The 16,977-nt window shown below is 43.2% G+C and overlaps 1 protein-coding gene across 2 annotated transcripts in view; it reads left to right on the top strand.

Annotated features, from left to right (window-relative positions):
* Nucleotides 1–16,977, top strand: part of tspan4b (tetraspanin 4b) — a 38,751-nt gene that overhangs the window by 15,916 nt on the left and 5,858 nt on the right. The gene's annotated exons all lie outside the window — the stretch shown is intronic.

Raw genomic sequence — 16,977 nt, 5'->3', positions numbered from 1 at the left:
ATCAGGATTCTGGGTAGCAAAGACTTTAATGCCAGGAAATCAAAGGAGAACATTTTCTAAATGCACACAATGAGCATCAGAAGAGTTCTGAACTGAAATGGCTGGTTCTTCTGCTTTTATACAGTTTGGAACTGGTTGTCCACACCTCTAGGACCTCCCCTAGGTATTTTCCAAAGTCCCTGATACTTTACACCATTAATCTCTTGGCAGCTGTTCTGCCTTGGTTTCCCCCTGTTTTCCCTGTCTGCTACTTTGCCAGCACGAGGTCTTCCTTGGGTCATGCGTTTTTTAATTTTCTCACTTTCTGTTCCAGATTACACCATTATCTCTTAGCCGTTGCCTATGCCGTTTTTGTTGCTGTTGTTGTTGTTGTTTTTGTTGTTGTTGTTTTTTTGTTTTTTATAAAATAATAAAAGCATAATAAAGAATAATATTTTCATTAAGTACACTTTAGGATTACATTAAGATTATGGTGAGGCTACATGGACAATCAGTTCATTGATAGTCATAGTAAAACACATGATTATGAGTTATAATAAAAGAGTCCACGGTTATGAGTCTTAGCTTGTGACCTTAATGTGCTCCCTTAGTTTTAAACAGTGCTTCAGCATATGACCAGATATCTGCTAGAAAAATTATACAACAGAGTCTGAAAAATTAAGACACAAATGTTTGTGCAGGAACTGCACACCACATCCAGTATTTGTGGCTAAGATGTCCCAAATCCATTAATGGTTATCCTGTGGTTACCAGTGGGCCTTGCTTCAAAGAAAGGGTGATATAGTTATTTCCGATTATTAAAGTCAAGGTAAAGTAAACATGCCTGTGAATATTCTCATTCATCCAGGTCATTGTAAGCTTCAGGGCATTCAATCGTTCGCAACTGGACAAACTGACAAAGTCCAGTTGCGAACGATTGAATGCCCTGAAGCCAAGGTAAAGTAAATTTAAAAAATCCAATGGCAGCTAATCAGGGAAATGAGGCTGTGCCTGCCCTGTACTTATAGCATCCGAGGTTTTCTGCTACAGCAAAATCAGCAGGTCAGTTACAATTACAATTACAATTTCTCATTTGGCAGACACTTTTATCCAAAGTGACATACATACGAGATTTTCACACATCACAAGCAAGGTTCTAGACAGGAGAGAACAACAAGAGTAAGTTCCCTAATGCAAAATTCTAGTCCAATTGGACATAAGTGCTACAATGCAGTGCTACAAAGTAATGCATAGAGTGCATAGAGAGTTGTTTTTTTGTTTGTTTGTTTGTTTGTTTGTTTGTTTGTTTGTTTTTAAGAAAGAAGGTAATCAGTAAAGAGCTTGGTCTTTAGTCTTTTTCTAAAGTTTGTGAGGGACTCTGCAGAACGAATGGAGTTTGGTAACTCGTTCTCCCACCGTGGAACCACCAAAGAAAAGAGTCTAGCTAGAGACTTAGGACATTTTGAGCTGGCAACACCAGGTGCCGTTTCTGGGCAGAGCATAGTGAGTGGGAGGGAGCATAAACCTAAATGAGGGAGTTCAGCATCAAGGACTTATACTTGATGTGGGCAGCAACTGGGAGCGATTGGAGGGATATGAACAGTGACATGCTTGTTTGGGCTGGTTGAAGACCAAGCGAGCCTCCACATTCAGGATCATCTGCAAGGGTTTTAACGAGCATGCTGGGAGCCCTGCCAGCAAGGAATTAAAACAGTCCAGGCATGATCAGCGTTTCCACTAGGAGTTCAATTCAATTTCAATTCAATTTTATTTGTATAGCGCCAAATCACAACAGAAGTTGTCTCAGGACACTTTCCATATAGAGCTGGTACAGACCAAGCTCTTTTATCTACAAAGAAACCAACAATTCCCCCATGAGCAAGCACTTGGCGACAGTGGCAAGGAAAAACTTCCTTTTAACAGGCAGAAACCTCGAGCAGAACCAGACTCTGGGTGGGCGGCCATCTGCCTCGACAGGTTGGGTGAGAGAGGAAGAGCAAGAGAGGGAGAGTGAGACAGACAGACAGACAGACAGACAGACAGACAGACAGACAGAAATGCAGTCAGAGAGAGAGAGAGAGAGACAGAGAGACAGACATGCAGGCAGGGCCAAGGCAGGAGACGCAGCTGAAATCCACAATCCAGATTCAGCCACTGTCCATGGGAACCTGCAAGACGACAAAGCACAGAAACTCCGGGGAAGGAGCTAAGTTAGTAACACGCCGTGGTAGGACATGAGAGCGTGCGGATGGAGAGGGACAGAAGGACAGAGGAGCTCGGTGTATCTTTGGATGTCCCCCGACAGTCTAATCCTATAGCAGCATAACTAGGGGCTGGTCCAGGACAAGCCTGAGCCAGCCCTAACTATAAGCTTTATCAAAAAGGAAAGTTTTAAGCCTACTCTTAAATGTAGAGACAGTGTCTGCCTCCCGGACAAAGACTGGAAGATGGTTCCACAAGAGAGGAGCTTGATAGCTAAATGCTCTGACTCCTGTTCTGCTTTTTGAGACTTTAGGAACCATAAGTAGACCTGCATTCTGGGAACGCAGTGTTCGAGTAGGGCAATAAGGTACTATGAGCTCTTTAAGATAAGAAGGTGCCTGGCCATTTATGGCTTTGTAATTAAGGAGGAGAATTTTAAACTCTATTCTAAACTTTACAGGGAGCCAGTGCAGAGTGGCGAGTATTGGAGAAATATGATCTCGCTTCCTGGTTTTTGTCAGAACACGTGCTGCAGCGTTCTGGAGCAACTGGAGAATATTCAGCAACGAATATGGGCAGCCTGATAGTAAGGAATTGCAATAATCCAGCCTGGAAGTTACGAATGCATGGACTAGTTTTTCTGCATCATTTTGAGACAAAATATGCCTGATTTTTGCGATATTACGTAGGTGAAAAAAGGCAGTCCTTGAAATTTGTTTAACATGGGAGTGAAAGGACATGTCTTGGTCAAAGATGACTCCCAGATTCTTTACAGTGGTGCTGGAGGCCAGCGCAATGCCATCCATAGCTGCTATGTCATCAGAAAGTGGGCCTACTACTAGGCACATCAGAAAGTGCCTAGTAAACTAAACTTTTAGTTTAGGGCCTACTACTATAACTTCAGTTTTGTCCGAGTTTAGCATCAGAAAATTGCAGGTCTTCCAGGTCTTTATGTCATGAAGACATGCTTGTAGTCTAGTTAACTGACTGGTTTCTTCCGGCTTCATTGATAAATATAGCTGGGTATCATCTGCATAGCAATGAAAATTTAATGAGTGCTTCCTGATAATCTTACCTAAAGGAAGCATATATAAGGTGAATAGAATTGGTCCAAGCACAGAACCCTGCGGAACTCCATAGCTGACTTTAGTGAGCACAGAGGAGTCATCATTAACGCGTACAAACTGAGAGCGATCTGACAGGTAGGAAGCGATCTGACAGGTAGGAGTTGTGTTGTATGCTCAGACAGGCAGTTAGTAAAAGTTAGTTGGTCATCAATCATGACACCCAAGTTACTGGCAGATTTTGCAGTCAAGCTTGATACTGATCTGTTGTTGTATAGAGGGACTGGCTGGGATGACAAGGACAAGCTCAGTCTTTGACAGGTTAAACTGAAGGTGGCGCTCCTTCATCCATTGCAAGATATCAGCAGTGGGAACAAAAGGAGGAGCTGGGTGTCATTATCATATGAATGGTATTAGAAGCCATGTAGACATAGACATAGACCAGCTTTATTGTCATTCAGTAAACAGCAAGTGTACAAAGGACGCAATTTCAATTGCAGCAGGATCAGCACAGGGTTGAAAATATTTAAAAAGTATATATGTACAACTACAGTGGTATGAAAAAGTTTGGGCACTCCTGATCATTTTCAAGATTTTCCTTTATAAATCATTGGTTGTTCGAATCAGCAATTTCAGTTAAATATATCATATAGCAGACAAACACAGTGATATTTGAGAAGTGAAATGAAGTTTATAGGATTTACAGAAAGTGTGCAATAATTACTTAAACAAAAGTAGACGGGTGCATAAATTTGGGCACCCCAACAGAAAAATTACATCAATACTTAGTAGATCCTCCTTTTGCAGAAATAACAGCCTCTAAACGCTTCCTATAGCTTCCAATGAGGGTCTGGATTCTTGTTGAAGGTATTTTTGACCATTCTTCTTTACAAAACATCTCCAGTTCAGTCAGGTTTGATGGTTTCCGAGCATGGACAGCCCGCTTTAAATCACACCACAGATTTTCAATAATATTCACGTCTGGGGACTGAGATGGCCATTCCAGAACGTTGTACTTGTTCCTCTGCATGAATGCCTTGGTGGACTTTGAGCAATGTTTAGGGTCGTTGTCTTGTTGAAGTATCCAGCCCCGGCGCAACTTCAACTTTGTCACTGATTCTTGAACATTGTTCGCAAGAATCTGCTGATACTGACTGGAATCCATCAACTTTAACAAGGTTGCCAGTTCCTGCACTGGCCACACAGCCCCCAAGCATGATGGAACCACCACCAAATTTTACTGTGGGTAGCAAGTGTTTGACTTGGAATGCTGTGTTCTTCTTCCGCCATGCTTACCGCCCCTTGTTATGTCCAAATAACTCAATTTTAGTTTCATCAGTCCACAGCACCTTATTCCAAAATGAGGCTGGCTTGTCCAAATGTGCTTTAGCATACCTCAAACGACTCTGTTTGTGGCGTGCGTGCAGAAAAGGCTTCTGCCGCATTACTCTCCCATACAGCATCTCCTTGTGCAAAGTGCGCTGAATAGTTGAACGATGCACAGTGACACCATCTGCAGCAAGATCATGTTGTAGGTCTTTGGAGCTGATCTGCTGGTTGAGTTTGACTGTTCTCACCATCCTTCGCCTCTGCTTATCTGAGACTTTTCTTGGCCTGCCACTCCGGGCCTTGACTTGAACTGTGCCTGTGGTCTTCCACTTTCTCACTATGTTCCTCACAGTGGAAACTGACAGCTGAAATCTCTGAGCCAGCTTTTTGTATCCTTCCCCTAAACCATGATGTTGCACAATCTTTGTTTTCAGGTCATTTGACAGTTGTTTTGAGGCTCCCATGTTGCCACTCTTCAGAGAAGATGCAAAGAGGAGAACAACTTGCAACTGGCCACCTTACATACCCTTTCCCATGATTGGCTTCACCTGTGTATGTAGGCCAAGGGTCAATGAGCTTACCAAACAAATTTTGAGTTCCAGTAATTAGTGCTAAAGGTATTCAAATCAATAAAACAACAAGGGTGCCCAAATTTATGCACCTGCCTACTTTTGTTTAAGTAATAATTGCACACTTTCCGTAAATCCTATAAACTTCATTTCACTTCTCAAATATCACTGTGCTTGTCTGCTATATGATATATTTAACTGAAATTGCTGATTCGAACAACCAATGATTTATAAAGGAAAATCTTGAAAATGATCAGGGGTGCCCAAACTTTTTCATACCACTGTATATGTGTAACTTAAAGTATGTTAAAATAAACAGCAGAATAATTATGTGTAACCGGATGGTGATATTTGATTCTTTTCTGTGTCCCATCTGTCTTTTATTGATTAGCAGGCATGGCGATCGCGGCAGGTGTGTGGCACGCCCCTTACCGGCACCGGTAGTGCAGTCGTGTATTATTGGCCGCTAATGCGGACCTGTTAAATACCGGCCATCCGGTTAGTCTCTCTCTCTCCTCCTCTGAAACGGGTGCTGGCTGGCGTGCAGCTCCGCTGAGCTGGCGTGGTGTGTGCAGTCTTCTTCAGGTTGGCGTGTTGGGCCTGGTTGGTGTGTGCGTGTCCCCTTCTGGTTAGCCGCCGCTGCTAACAGCTAGCGGAGCGAGGTGCACTAGCTACAACTAACACAGCTTGCCTGGCGTTAAGCTGTTTGCCCTGCCTTGCCTCTCTTTTGTCCTTTTGGCTCCTTGTGTTTTTTTTTGTTGTTGCCTCTGGTCTCTGCCTCGTGTGCCTCGTGGTCGAGTTGCTGTACCGCTCTGCTTGGTTACGTTGGTGTCTCTCTTTACCGCAGTGTGGTAGTCGAAGTGTGCTGATCCAGGTCGTGGTTTCAGGATTTAGGTTTTATCACAGCCGTTGTAGGTAGAGGCCTGCCAAACTCCTGCATGGGTGCATGCCTTTTGTTTATTTTTCTTTGGGATTGATTTGAGTTATTAGTTAATTTGTATATAGGTAGCCTATTTGGTTTCTTGTGTTTCTTTTTTTTGTGTGTGTGATTATTTGAGTGTGCAGGGACCTCTGCCGCAGCTAGCTGTGGCCTGCCTTTCCTCCGAGCTAACTCAGTGGCTTATTGCACTAGCTGAACATCATACACTGCAGGGGTAAAAAGGGAACCACACCAACGTTTTTTTTAAAGAATAAAAATAATTTATTAAATGAATATTTTATTGTGATTAATAAAGGTTGTTGAACTACTTGTAAATGTGCCTGTATTCATTTGTGCACTTACCTGTGCATGGGCTGTTTCGGGAAACCCTCTCAGGGAAGTTAAAGTTAAACGAGTATACTCTTTAGGTGCAAGTCCTAAGGTGGCGTTGTCGGTGTTGTCAAGGTTCTCTAGATCTTCCACTCGCAGTTGAACTGCTGTTGTTCATCTCTTCACCCGCCACATATGTTATATACAGTATGTAAATAAACAGTATGTAAAATAAACAGTGTATACAATAAAGAATAGGAATACATGTTAAGTTAAAAAAAATAGCAGCACAAATATATATTGAAGTAATTTTAAAGTGCAGTTATGTGTCATCAGGGTGAACAGCAGTGGGCTCAGGACACAGCCCTGAAGGGAGCCTGTGCTGAGGGTGATGACACGGGAGGTGCTCTGTCCGACATGCACCGAATGTGGTCTATTAGTGAGGAAGTCAAGCAGCCAGTTACACAGGGGGGTGCTGAAGCCCAGGGGTCCCAGTTTTTCTACCAGATGCTGTGGAATGATGGTATTGAACGCTGAACTGAAGTCCAGAAACAGCATCAGCACATGAGTGTTTTTTTGCTCCAGGTGTGCGAGGCTTAGGTGGAGAGTGGAGGAGGTGGCGTCCTCGGTGGAGCAGTTAGGTCGGTAGGCAAACTAGAAGGGTTCGAACGTGGGGGGTAGTATGGAGATGAAATGCTCCTTTACCAGCCTCTCAAAGCACTTAATCATAATGGGAGTTAGTGCGACGGGCCGGAAGTCATTCAGTGATGTGATCTGAGGTTTTTATAGGAAATGGGATGATGGTGGCAGACTTGAACCATGATGGGACTTAGGCTTGATACAATGAGGTGTTAAAAATGTCCGTTAGAACATAAGCCAGCTGATCTGCACATTCCCTGAGTACCTGCCAAGGTATATTGTCAGGGCCTGGGGCCTTCCATGAGTTGACTCTCCTCAGAGACCTCCGCACATCAGCTGTGTTGGGACAGAGTGCCTCCTCATCCTGCTGGGGAACAGCTTTCACCGCAAATGAGAGCAGATGACTGCACTAAGTGTGGTGATGTATATTGCAAAGAGAAGGGGTCCAAGCACTGACCCTTGAGGTACTCCTGCGGACAAGTGTGGGATTAAGACACTTCTCCCCTCCAAGATACTGCAAAGGATCTCCCTGAGAGTCAGAACTCTAACCACCGGAGAGCAGATCCTGAGAAGCCAAGCTTCAGCCTTCAGGATTTCGTTGGCTAGCCACATAGAGGGCGTGACCCACTTCAGCCGACCCTATCGAAACTCAGAGAGTGAGAGCGAGTGCTCCATGACAACGACAACAACAAAAATACAACAAAGCCTGCGAACAGCCTAGATCCTAATCAGAGCCAGATATATCAACAGAAAACACTTACTGATCAATTGCCAACTCCTGTCATCCACAACCTAGCTTGTTCAAAGGAGACAATACAAACAGTCCTCCCCTAAATCACCATGGATAATGTGAGATATCTCCCTAATAAGATCAATGAGTTGGCTATGGCTAACTGTATTAACTCAGTACAGTAAGTGGAACGGAGGAGGCCTTATAATGTTTCTTGATGGGCACATCGCTATTATCAGTTTCCAAGATGGCGCCGTATGAGTGGCAGCAAGTTGCAGCAGCTCTGTCTTCTGTTTTCCTCACTTTAGTGTTTTTTGGATTTCTGTGTTTTTTTCTTGTGTTTTTTCTTGTTTTCTAAAACGCCTATGAATATGCGCAAGTAGGGGCTCCACTTCTGTAATTTTTGTGCTCTTTTTTCTTTTGGACTTTTTGAGTCTGAGCAGAAGAAGAATGGCAGTGGACTGTTTGTGTTTCTTAACAACAGATGGTGTAACCCTGGCCACATCACTGTTAAAGAGTAGCTCTGTAGCAGGGACATTGAGATTCTTGCAGTGAGCGTTCGGCTATATTACATTCCTCTGGAGTTCTCACATGTTATTGTGCTGACTGTGTACATCCCCCATCAGCTGCTGCTGCTGCTGCTACTGCCTGCGAGCGCATAAACAGCACATTGTCTACTCTGCAGACAAGACACCCACAGGCCCTCTTTCTCATCTCTGGGGACTTCAACCATGCCTCTCTCTCTGCCACTTTCCCCAACTTCACACAGTATTTAAACTGCCACACAAGAGACAATAAAACTCTGGACCTTCTGTATGCTAATGTCAGGGATGCATACACCTCACCCCCCTCCCCCCTCTCGGTTGCTCTGATAACAACTCTATCCATCTGCATCCAGAATACACATCGGTGCTGAAAAGACAGTCTCCACAGAGGAAGGCTGTGAAGATCTGGACTGAGGAGTCATGTAAGCAACTGAGGGACTGCTTTAACACCACTGACTGGGACATACTGTGCAGCTCTCATGGGGAGGACATTTACAGTCTGACTCACTGCATCACGGACTATACCAACTTCTGTGTGCAAAACACTGTGTCATCCAAGAGAGTACAGTGTTTTCCCAACAACAAGCCCTGTGTGAGCCCTGAACTGGAGGCTCTGCTTAATGAGAAGAAGAGGGCCTTGATCTCAGGGGACAAGGAGGAGCTGAAGCAGGAGCTGAAATACAACATCAGGAAACTTCAGAGAGAAACTGGAGCAGCGCTTGGAGAAGAACAATGTCTGAGATGTGTGGAGAGGTCTGAAACATATCTTCGGCCATGGCAAAAGTGGGGATGGACAAGCCACCACTGGAGATCAGGCCTGGGCAAATGAGTTAAATTTGTTTTTTAATAGATTTGACTCTGCCCTCACTCCAACCCCCCTCATTGGGGCCCCACTTCTTCCTCACACCTCTCCAGGCCAGTCGTCCCCCCTCAGCTGCAGTCCTTAACACCTCAGCTCCCCTCAGACCACTCTACTCCAACCCCCATTGTCATCAAGGACCCCCCACCACCACCACCACCTACAGCTCTGGACTACCCCCCCTCCATCACTATGGACCAGGTGAGGAGGGAGCTCAGGAAGACAAAGGCCAGGAAAGCCACAGGCCCAGATGCCATGAGCTCCAGGGTGCTCAGGGAGTGTGCAGACCAGCTGTCAGGTGGTTCTGTACATGTTCAACCTAATCCTCAGTCTAGAGAGAGTCCCGGCCCTGTGGAAGGTCTCCTACATGGTGCCGGTTCCAAAAACAGCCCATCCCAGGGACCCAAGCCACTACAGATCTGTCGCCCTGACCTCCTACCTCATGAAGACCATGGAGAGGATTGTCCTGGGCTGCCCACTGGACTCCATCAAGGAGGTGGCGCACAGAGGGATGTTAGCCAAGCTGACATCCATCATAGACAACTCCTCCACCCCCCTGCACTACACTGTGAGAACCCTGAGCAGCTCCTTCAGCACAAGACTTTTACATCCCCAGTGCAGGAAGGAGCTCTACTGCAGGTCTTTCCTGCCCACAGCCATCAGACTGTATAACAGTGCACAATAACATCCACTCAAATGCAAGTTGTACTGATACCCTGATCACATCTCACATTTTTCCTGTTTTCATGTGCAATCATCATTTTAAAATTACCTAAGTGTGTATGTATTGTATATATATTGTATAATTACCATATAATTATAATTAAATCTATGATTACCATAGGGTATATAACACTTGTGCAATATTTTTTTGTCTTCTTGCACCCTGTCTTGTTGCTGCTGTAACATGTGAATTTCCCCCGTTGTGGGATAAATAAGGTTCTTATCTTATCTTATCTTATCTTATCTTATCTTATCTTATCTTATCAAAAACAAACAAACAAACAAAAAAACTCAGTTAGCAGTTACAACATTGACCTGTTAAGCATTCTCATCAGGCCTTGCTATTTACTTAGGGAATTCTGGCATATCACGATAGAGGTGTTTATTCCCTCCTCTGCAATGCTGTCCACAGCTGTTACAAGCCAGCCAGTGATGTATCAGTTGTAGACAGGCTGCAGATACATTACCCACATGGCCTCCTTCTTGTTTTTTGGTGACTTTAATCACGCTTTGCTGTCCTTTACTCTGCCCACATTCACTCGATGTGTTGCACGATGCACCAAAGACAATGAAATACTGACTTAATTTTATGCCAACACCAAGGAGGCATGTAACTCATCACCTCTCCCTCCCCTGGGAGGATCTGATCATGACCTGATGCACCTCCTACCTGTGTACAAACCACTCATACACAGTGGAAAAGATGGTCCAACAAGGCTGAGAAGGCTTTGATGGACTGTTTTGATACAAATGTGTGGGAAGTAATTTGTGGTGCTTGTGGAAATGACACTGACAGTGTCAAACACAGTGCAATTGATTGGATCAACTTCTGTTTGGAGAATGCAAGGACTGTACAGTGTTTTTCCAACAATAAACCCTGGGATCCTGGTCTCATTTTCAGGGCAACAAATATCAGGGCATTGCTCCTGTGCCTTCAATACCATACAGCTCATGCTTCAGAGGGAAAAATTCACAGCATGGATCATGGATTACCTCATCAACAGACCACAGTATGTGAGGATACAGGACTGTGAGTCTGACAAGGTCTGCAGCACAGGGGTTCCACAGGGAACACTTCTGGCTCCCTTCCTCTTCATCCTCTACAGTGCAGAGTCTGCATTTGTTGAACTCATCACAGATAGGGATGGCAGGGAGTACAGAGAACTGGCCCAGGGTTTTGTGCATTATTGCCAGTGGAGTTGCCTCCAAATCAATGCAGGAAAAACCAAAGAGCTGGTGGTCAACTTACGCAGGTACAAACACGTCCTACTCCAGGGAAGTTGATTTAAATAGACTGAAGTGTATATAGATCAAAAGCTATTAGGGAGAAATGGTCTGCACATTGTATATGCTCCAAGGATATTTATTTACTAAAAGAGGCAACGTTTCGATCCCATGGGATCTTCATCAGGCATTGAAAAAAATGAATGAGACAGTGTATAGCACATGACCACAAACAGGGCACCTGTCAACAGAGCACACCTGAAAGGTGACAATTGGCATAACATGTGCCCAAAGGCACTGGCTTATATGCGTTGCATAAAACCACAAGAGTCATCAAACATATAAAAACTATATGTATCACAATTGACAAACAATCAGAAAATTTTTTGAAATCACAATACATATTGTTACATATTGATACATTACTCACATACAAACAAAAGCAGATGTGAACTTTTGGATACATAAAACATGAGCAATCAAAGAAGAGGTTTAATATCAAACTGTTTGAAGGAATTCTTTAACAGCGGCCCTGCTACAGCCTTTTTGAGCACGGAGAGTGCTGAGAGCTCGCCAAATGCCTGTGACGCAGAGACATGCCTCCAGCCCATCAAACACTCGACCAAATTCTGAGGTAAATCCACATTTATTCCACCTAATGGCTGAAAAGTGTTTTATATTGGTCGATATCGCTAATTATTGTGTTTTTTTTTATGACGTATTTAAAATAAGGACCAGGAGAAAAATACATTCAATTTAAACATTTTTATTTTAAATTTAACCTTCCTCTGATTATAATCCTCTCAGCTATCAAGGCAGAAAGGAAAGGAAATGTCAACACAACCATGGGAAACAGTCAAATAATAAATGTAAAAAAAAAAGTGTAAAAATGTAAAGAGAGAGAAACCTGAGAACTTTTTTGTGCAGGAAGTTCACAAGCTGATTCACCTTCTGCTGAATAAAATGTTTTCAGATATGTGCAGTGTTTTGGAAACATAGCAGAAACTGAGGTAGACTTGACATCTGTAATATACAAAAAAACAAACATGATAGACAGTACAGTAAGATTGACTGAGCTATAAAACCAGCCTAGACATATGAACAACTTTAGTTACTCTTCTTACTCTAAACATACACGAACTATTCAATTATATTTTTATTGAATATTGTTTAAAAAAAAAAGCACGTGTAAGAGATGTTTGTAACCTGGCTTCTCCACAGTGCTCAGCGGAAGCATGTCTTTAGCTATATGATATGCCGCTGGCTCCGTTATGTCTTCATGCCTTTTAGATGATTTGTCATCAGGCACTGAAGCAGATACCTCTGCATGGTTGTCTGCTGCTTGTGCGGTGGTGCTGGGGTTGGCGGACGTTGGTGAATACAGCTGCGCTCCAAAGAGTGAACGCGACCAAGGTGGTTAAACAAGTTTGTGGTATTACCGGTCTTGGTGGGGACGACAGTCTTGCAGAGGTTACAGACGACATTGGTCTGACTACGGTCCGACTTATAAAATCCAAAAAACTGCCATACTGGCGAGCTGACTTCCCCTGTTTTATTGACAATTTTGCTCACTGCAGGACTCACTTTCTATTTCTCATCTCAGTCCTCGCGAAGCATCAAAGAAGAGACAACGAGGTGGCGCAACCGAACTTGATAATGTTACATGATTGGTGTGTTAGCGTGTCTCTCTCACTGATTAGCGATTACTCCCTACGTTGCTCGGTTACCTGAGAGCGAGTGCCTTTGTTCATGCAACCAACCTCGCTTCGCTTTGCAACTTCAGGTTTCTTCCGACAAAATTATCGAATGTTTTATGGAACAAATTTTTTATTGATATTGATGACGTGTCTATTGCGAGACATATCACTATCGTTTTATGGCCCAGCCCTACTACTACCTGATGGAAATTACAGGTGCGCACACTGCACGCAATATAATTTCACTTTTAAGTGTAACATATACATATTGCCATCTGCACACAGGGAAAATGCTCAAAATAAAAGGGGTCATATCATGTAACACTAAGAATGTCATTTACATGATAAAGTGCCCCTGTGGCCTTGCCTATATTGGTAAGACCACATGCTGCAGAAAAACACGCAATGCAGAACACAGGAGCAGTATAAGAAAGCTGTTCATTTTAATGCGTTGAAACATAACTTGTCTTGTCTGTCTACCTTAAGGTATGTCGGAATTGAACATGTCTCCACCCCCAGACGTGGAGGAGACAAAGATAATCGTATCCTTAGAAGGAGGCATTCTAAGGATACGATACATAAGGATACATTCGAGGCATGGTGGAGGACATGCCACCAGCGCCCACAGCGGGATTCAAACTGGGGACCTTCTAGCTGTGAGGCGACCACTTGTTACCACTTGTGCCACCGTGCTACCCATTATGTACCAACATGTAACAACATGTAACAATATGTATTGTGATGATTGTGATTTCAAAACTTTGTTTGTCAATTGTGATACATATAGTTTTTATATGTTTGATGACTCTTGTGGTTTTATGCAATGCATATAAGCCAGTGCCTTTGGGCACATGTTATGCCAATTGTCACCTTTCAATTCAATTTCAATTCAATTTCAATTCAATTTTATTTGTATAGCGCCAAATCACAACAGCGGTTGTCTCAGGACACTTTCCATATAGAGCTGGTACAGACCAAGCTCTTTTATCTACAAAGAAACCAACAATTCCCCCATGAGCAAGCACTTGGCAACAGTGGCGAGGAAAAACTTCCTTTTAACAGGCAGAAACCTCGGGCAGAACCAGACTCTGGGTGGGTGGCCATCTGCCTCGACCGGTTGGGTGAGAGAGGAAGAGCAAGAGAGGGAGAGTGAGACAGACAGACAGACAGACAGACAGACAGACAGACAGACAGACAGACAGACAGAAATGCAGTCAGAGAGAGAGAGAGAGAGAGAGACAGGGAGACAGACATGCAATCACAGTAACAGTGACAGTGGATGTAATAAGGCAGGAGACGCAGCTGAAATCCACAATCCAGATTCAGCCACTGTCCATGGGAACCTGCAAGACAACAAAGCACAGAGACTCCGGGGAAGGAGCTAAGTTAGTAACACGCCGTGGTAGGACATGAAAGCGTGCGGATGGAGAGGGACAGAAGGACAGAGGAGCTCGGTGTATCTTTGGAGGTCCCCCGACAGTCTAATCCTATAGCAGCATAACGAGGGGCTGGTCCAGGACAAGCCTGAGCCAGCCCTAACTATAAGCTTTATCAAAAAGGAAAGTTTTAAGCCTACTCTTAAATGTAGAGACAGTGTCTGCCTCCCGGACAAAGACTGGAAGAATGTTCCACAGGAGAGGAGCTTGATAGCTAAATGCTCTGACTCCTGTTCTGCTTTTTGAGACTTTAGGAACCATAAGTAGACCTGCATTCTGGGAACACAGTGTTCGAGTGGGGCAATAAGGTACTATGAGCTCTTTAAGATAAGAAGGTGCCTGGCCATTTATGGCTTTGTAAGTAAGGAGGAGAATTTTAAACTCTATTCTAAACTTTACAGGGAGCCAGTGCAAAGTGGCGAGTATTGGAGAAATATGATCTCGCTTCCTGGTTTTTGTCAGAACACGTGCTGCAACGTACTGGAGCAACTGGAGAATATTCAGCAACGAATTTGGGCAGCCTGATTGTAAGGAATTGCAATAATCCAGCCTGGAAGTTACAAATGCATGGACTAGTTTTTCTGCATCATTTTGAGACAAAATATGCCTGATTTTTGCAATATTACGTAGGTGAAAAAAGGCTGTCCTTGAAATTTGTTTTACATGGGAGTGAAAGGACATGTCTTGATCAAAGATGACTCCCAGATTCTTTACAGTGGTGCTGGAGGCCAGCACAATGCCATCCATAACTACTATGTCATCAGAAAGTGACTTTCTAAGATGTTTAGGGCCTACTACTATAACTTCAGTTTTGTCTGAGTTTAGCATCAGAAAATTGCAGGTCATCCAGGTCTTTATGTCATGAAGACATGCTTGTAGTCTAGTTAACTGACTGGTTTCTTCCGGCTTCATTGATAAATATAGCTGGGTATCATCTGCATAGCAATGAAAATTTATTGAGTGCTTCCTGATAATCTTACCTAAAGGAAGCATATATAAGGTGAATAGAATTGGTCCAAGCACAGAACCCTGCGGAACTCCATAGCTGACTTTAGTGAGCACAGATCATTAACGCGTACAAACTGAGAGCGATCTGACAAGTAGGATTTAAACCAGCGTAGCGCAGTTCCCTTAATGCCAATGAAATGTTCCAGTGTCTGCAATAGGATGCCATGGTCAATGGTGTCAAATGCAGCACTAAGATCCAATAAGACTAGTACAGAGACAAATCCTTTATCAGATGCAATTAGAAGGTCATTTGTAACTTTAACCAGTGCTGTCTCTGTGCTATGATGCACTCTAAATCCTGACTGGAAATCCTCAAATAAACTATTATTGTTTAGAAAGTCGCACAGCTGATTGGCAACTGCTTTCTCAAGAGTTTTTGAGAGAAAGGGAAGGTTGGATATCGGTCTATAGTTGGCTAAAATCCCTGGATCAAGAGTAGGCTTCTTAAGTAGCGGTTTTATCACAGCTACTTTAAAGGACTGTGGTACGTAGCCTGTTGATAAAGACAGATTGATCATGTCTAATACTGAAGAGTCAATTAGAGGTAATACTTCTTTAAACAGCTTAGTCAGGATAGGATCTAAAATACAGGTTGATGATTTTGATGATGAAATTATTGAAATTAGTTGGTGAAGGTCGACAGGAGTAAAACAGTCTAGAACTGCGACAGAGTAACAGTTTCTACGGTTTCTGTGTTTGAAGACAAAACAGTACCTGTTGACGACAGGAATTGATGAATTCTGTCTCTAATAGTTAGAATTTTATCATTGAAGAAGCTCATGAAGTCATTACTGTTCAGAGCTAAAGGAATACATGGTTCAACAGAATTATGGCTCTCTGTCAGCCTGGCGACAGTGCTGAAGAGAAACCTAGGATTGTTCTTATTTTCCTCTATTAGTGCAGAGTAATAGGCTGCCCTGGCACTGCGGAGGGCTTTCCTGTATATTTTAAGACTGTCTTGCCAGGCGGACTGAAATTCTTCCAAATTGGTAGAACGCCATTTCCTTTCTATTTTCCGTGAAGTTTGCTTTAATTTGCGGGTTTGAGGAGTATACCATGGAGCTAACCTCCTCTGTTTAATTTTCTTCTTTTTTAGGGGAGCAACAGAGTCAAGTGTCATATGCAACGATCCTGTAGCACTATCAACCAGGTAGTCAATCTGGGAGGGACTAAGGTTAGCATAAGACTCCTCTGTTGTATTGAGACATGGCATTGAATTAAATGCTGATGGGATCGTATCCTTAAATTTAGCTACAGCACTATCAGACAGGAGTCTGGTATAAGAATTTTTGCCTACTGGCTGGTAGTCTGGTAATATGAATTCAAAAGTTATTAAATGATGATCCGATAAAAGAGGATTCTGTGAGGAGACTATCAAGTCTTCGATTTCAATGCCATATGTCAGAACAAGGTTGAGGGTGTGGTTAAAGCAGTGAGTCGGTTCATGTACATTCTGACGGAAGCCAACTGAGTCTAATACTGAGATAAACGCAGTGCTAAGGCTGTCATTATCAACGTCGACATGTACATTAAAGTCACCTACAATGATTACTTTATCTGCTTCAAGGACTAAACTTGATAGAAACTCCGAGAACTCAGCTATAAATTCGGAGTAAGGACCAGGAGAGCAGTATACTATTACAAATAAAAGTGGCTGCACTGTTTTCAATTTCTCATGAGAAAGAGTGAGAACAAGGCTTTCAAAAGAGTTATAGTCGAGTTTA

Source organism: Chaetodon trifascialis, chromosome 15 (assembly GCF_039877785.1).
Source record: "Chaetodon trifascialis isolate fChaTrf1 chromosome 15, fChaTrf1.hap1, whole genome shotgun sequence".
Classification (NCBI taxonomy): Eukaryota; Metazoa; Chordata; class Actinopteri; order Chaetodontiformes; family Chaetodontidae; genus Chaetodon; species Chaetodon trifascialis.
Note: the sequence above shows the minus strand (reverse complement) of the source record. Positions and strands in the feature narration are given on the sequence as shown.